The sequence below is a fragment of the Macrobrachium nipponense genome, chromosome 16 (assembly GCF_015104395.2).
Source record: "Macrobrachium nipponense isolate FS-2020 chromosome 16, ASM1510439v2, whole genome shotgun sequence".
Taxonomy (NCBI): Eukaryota; Metazoa; Arthropoda; class Malacostraca; order Decapoda; family Palaemonidae; genus Macrobrachium; species Macrobrachium nipponense.
In genome coordinates, this window is record NC_087209.1 from 59560850 (window position 1) to 59565744 (window position 4895).

A 4895-nucleotide genomic window follows, 5' to 3' on the forward strand; every position below is an offset into this window, starting at 1 on the left:
CCTCATGCCACCTGCCAGAAACTAAACATAAGCCTATGCAAGTGTTAGATATTTTTCACTTTATCCAGTATAAATTAATCACCATTTCTTCGAGGCTTTAAAAATAACGTTTAATTAAAAAGAGATTAGTCTCAAGGAAAGGGAATGTTTAATTAAGTATTATCGATGATTACATTACTAATATGATGCGATTGGTACAACTAAGTTACATGGAGGTAGAAACAAAAGTCACGTGATCATCATTATTCTGCTACAAATATGGCATTCCAGGTATCCGAGTTGCCATTTGATGGGTCATCCCGTCAGCCTTCATCTACAAATAAAATAGCTAAAAATATTCTTTAAATTCAAAGTGCAGTTCTCGTAACCCTCGATAAAGAGCGGCCATATTAATCGTGCTGAAGAGATTCAAGAGATCGGTTAATCCCAACCAATTGTTCGAAAGCGATTAGTCGACTGACGATCGTTCGAAATGATTTTTTTTTTTATCTGACAGATATCTGATGGGCGAATCTTTTAAAATAATTATCTACTGAAAACGTAAACTTTAGCATTTAGTGTCTTCAACTTAAAATACTCTCGAAGCCTTCATAATTCCGGACGACTGATTTTGATAATTGCTTTCGTACAAATATGTTCCGGTGTCCTTGACCGGGTGGCCAATGATAATGGCGAGATTTAGTAGTGCATGGTAACTGAGTGATACCCGACGTCAACCGGTGTAGCGCGCGATTTCGCCGTGAGAATGCGGGGCGCGTGCCCATTCGTTCCCAGGAATTGGTGGCGCCGAACGAAGGATGTAATCATAAACACATAAGAAGAAGCAGTAAAACAAAAACGTTGCTTGGTACGGGAATAAATCCGTTGGCGGGAGAGGAATACTCGAGGTTGTCTCCTGGTTGGTGCGACAAGATGGCGGCCACCTGACAAAGGTGAGACTAAAAAATTTTTTTGGTTTTATTTTTTAGAGAAACTTCGTCCAGTTGGGCATATATTTTGAGGTGTATTATTCTTATCGTTTTTAACTAACAGGTGAGATAAGGGAGGGGAGGTTACAGTTTCAATCGACGCCGCTGAACGCGAATTACGGAGGGCAGACTATTTTTCGGCTCCTGAGGGATGTTTGCCAACGTATGTTTGAAATAAAGATTCCGACCGTGTGCCCGGGGTATTATGTTGCCCAACGCCGTTGACAAACTTCCTGAAGGAAGCCCATCTCTGCCTGACTTTCGTGGGCGGTCGGCAAAAACATCAGCCTACAATGGCTGCTCCTATACAGGGTGTCCATAAAGTCCTAGTACCATTCTGAGCAATAAATACTTGTAATGGTACTAGGACTTTACGGACACCCTGTGTTTCCCGCCCCCGTATATGCGGGTAGAGCTGTCAGTTCACCTCTTGCGGTGCACTGTAGGCATTCACTTAAGATTCTTTGCAGCGTGCCATCGGCCTCCAGCTGCGACCTCGTCAATTTTCTCTTATAATGACGACGCCAGTCCTCAAGGTCTTATAGTCTCAAATCGAGAAGTAGGTTTGCACGAAGCCGTAAGGTTTTCCAACCGACATGAAGTTAAAGCTCCTCTCTTTCTCCCTCTCATTGTAAGCATATATACCTTTTTAGGTGGACATGGGACGAAAATATAAATTTTATATATTTTTTAAAGTATTTCTCTGGTATTAAACTACATTGGGACACTTGAAGAACATAGGCCTAGGCGTCGCCCAGGTCTGATGTCTTGATTGCGTGTAATATCACACAATATAACAGAACCTTAACTATAGCATTGGTCTAGTGATCTGTTACCCGAATCCTTTTATTCTTCAAGTTTTATTTTCAGTTTCGGGAAAATCCTCTAGGTATGGTTTCATTTGTCTTACCGTGACTGATGTCCTTATAACAATACAGGTCGAACTAGGTCTGTGTCTAAGTTTGGCAAGCATATGCTTACGATTACAAAACAGTAATGGTACTTGTAATGATAAAGTTTACACTAGAAAATGATATAACTTCAATGAAAATGGCAGCAGCTAACTCTAACTCAATTAGTGGCACAAATTTCGAGAATAGGAACTCTAACTCAATTAGTGGCACAAATTTCGAGAATAGGAGCAGCTAGGCCTATATCAGTACTATCTGCCAATCATGTAGCTGACAGCCGTCATTCAGAAGTGAAGTTAAAACCTTTATTTAAAAAATGTCCTTTTTATTAATAAATCAAGAAATTTAAAATTGTTTTTCAATGTTAAAGTTATCGGCAAGGGGGCGAACGTTTACCCTACAACACTACTCTCGGTTTTTTTTATGCAAATGCAAATATTTGCTTTTGTCAGGTGATTGAAACGTACAGATATACCAACTTATTTACTCAGCGTAAAAAACAATATGCATTAAACCAATACACTTTATCAGCAAGTGATGAACTCTGATGTGGACTTTGCGTGATGTCTAATCCGGCGGTGATTACCAGTGACAAACTTAGACCTTTAGACCTATGACCTACCTATAGTAAGGTGACCAGATTTCTGAGACAAAATCCGGGGACATCTTCGGTTCAGAGACTTATAAACCTCCAAACATGATGTGTTCATGTCATTGAAAAACTAAAACGGGGACACTGTGCCCTTATCATTCATAAAGCAGCATTCAAAAGTTTATCTCTCCCTATTTATCCTAAATTGCAAAGGAATTGAATAAAAAAAAGTCAGTTGATTAAATCAAGGTAGGGTATAAGTTAATGACCACTTACCAGTGATTGGACAGTATCAAAGTTAATTATATACGGGCGGAACACCGCTCGATGGCGGCAGAGTGGTGCTGGGCAGCTGGTTCCTGCTGGGGGGAAGGGGGAGGGGGGAATCAGGGACGGGCATGACGATACTGACGGCGGTTTGGCGGGAAATTTGGTTTTGTGTTCTCGGAAGGTAATTCGCTAATTATGCCGTGCACAGCTATTTATCATTTCGTTAGTTATCTTCGTTGTACAGTGCAAGTAGTGCGGTGTACAACTGTGTATAGGTAGTATGGTCAACATTTTTTTTTCTCTCTCTCTTTCAGTCACTGAAAACCGAGGACTGTACGTCTGGTCACCTTAACCTATAGACCTATAGATCTGTAGACATAGGTTTTTATACCTATGGACTTTTAGACCCTTAGACTTAATAGACCTATAGATAGTGATAAACCTTATGGGAGAATGAGCTATAGATGGCAGAAGACGATCACTAACACCTCAGTCGACAAGTGCTCGGAAAATGCTACAACATTTAACGGTGAGACATTTAGTTCCGTAGGAGGGTAGTGCCGACAGTACACCTCATGCGGTGCACTGTAGGCATTGCCTAATGCTCTTTGCAGCGTGCCTTCGGCCCCTAGCTGCAACCTCTTTCGTTCCTTTTACTGTACCTATTTTCGTATTCTCTTTCTTCCATCTTACTTTCTTTCCACCCTCTCCTAACAAATGATTCATAGTGCAACTGCTTTGAGGTTTTCCTCCTGTTACACAGTTCAAACCTCTCACTGTCAACATCCGCTTCACCTCTGAATGACCTCTTAGGTCCCAGCGCCTGGTCTTTTGCTTCAATTCTATATTCAATTCAGTAACACATTCAAGGTCCCGTAATCAATTAATTCAAGCAACATACGTGGTCAGCACTTCCCCAGGAGTGTCAGGTGCCGAATGCTTATAATATAAAACCTGTCAATATCTTGTTATTTTCAAAGGGGGTGGGGGGAGATTTGTATTAATATTGATATATATCCATGGTTCCCAGACCCCTCACCCGAGAATTATTTTACTTACAGGTTTGCAAGACGCCTATAGGCCTAAGTCTGGTGTGTGAGAAGTGGAGGGTTCCGTAAGGCCTAATAAGACGAGTGAACTGTTACTACAATGCCTTAAGTAGACCTGCCATAAGACGTCGATTAACCTGTGACGTGTTCCTCCGGAGACCTTTGTTAAATGTAGTAGGCCTAATGGATATACGGACTGGCTCACGCCTATAGTACCCAGAATGCAAGATATACCTCGCCTTTCCTGGCCAGTAGTGAGTATTGGGATTTATTGGAGGTCGTTGGTATTAACTTAGATATTTGATCAATGTTATGGTGTCTGGTTTACAGGCAAAACACGTCTGTCATGCACTTCCGTTATATATATATGAATGTTGACTTAACAAGAACCGTGGCTTAGTTTATGTAGCTTCCAAATAACGACTCTCGAACATGGTCGTTGAACCGTTATTTTTGAACTTCTACCCGGGGATGACGAGATTCGCGTGGTCCAGTGGTTAAGTCACTGGACCTCACGAGTCAAAAGAAACCGATTTGGCCTTTTGCTTTTTGTCAGTTAAATCAAAATTCTGGTAGATAGTAGCTTTATATGTATGTAGTCGATTTATATATATATATATATATATATATATATATATATATATATTATATATATAATTTAAAAACTTTGGGTTCTAAAATATCTTTACGCTCAGGTTTGCCAGTATATTAGAGAGAGAGAGAGAGAGAGTGAGAAAGAGAGAGGCGGTTATATGCGAATGTTCGTCCGACTAATTAATCCTCGGAGAGAGAGTAAATAAAACATTATTGCGTCAAGCTTTTATTTTTATTTTATTTTTCTAAGCACGTTAAACACTGGGCAGGGCCTTCGCTGCTTCTAATTTCGTTTGCGTGTTTACTTGTAATTTAAACATTTAAATGAGACAATCTCTCTCTCTCTCTCTCTCTCTCTCTTCTCTCTCTCTCTCTCTCTGCAGTATTACTTAACGTTTTTTACTCTTGTATTTCATAACGAGGATTATACTCCTTGCAACTAAGGAGTGGCAAGACTCTCTCTCTCTCTCTCTCTCTCTCTCTCTCTCTCTCTCTCTCTCTCTCTCTCTCT

At 40.4% G+C, this 4895-nt stretch overlaps 1 protein-coding gene across 2 annotated transcripts in view; it reads left to right on the forward strand.

The window, feature by feature from the left end:
* Positions 1–695: 695 nt before the first annotated feature.
* The window catches only part of LOC135195759 (synaptogenesis protein syg-2-like), a 926712-nt gene continuing 922512 nt past the window's right edge, over positions 696–4895 (forward strand). Inside the window, exons 1-2 of one of the 2 annotated variants that reach the window (XM_064222210.1) lie at positions 696–932; positions 3803–4044. The gene's annotated coding sequence lies outside the window, so the exon portion shown is untranslated. The remainder of the gene's footprint in view (positions 933–3802; positions 4045–4895) is intronic. The other variant, XM_064222209.1, reaches the window with a different exon arrangement.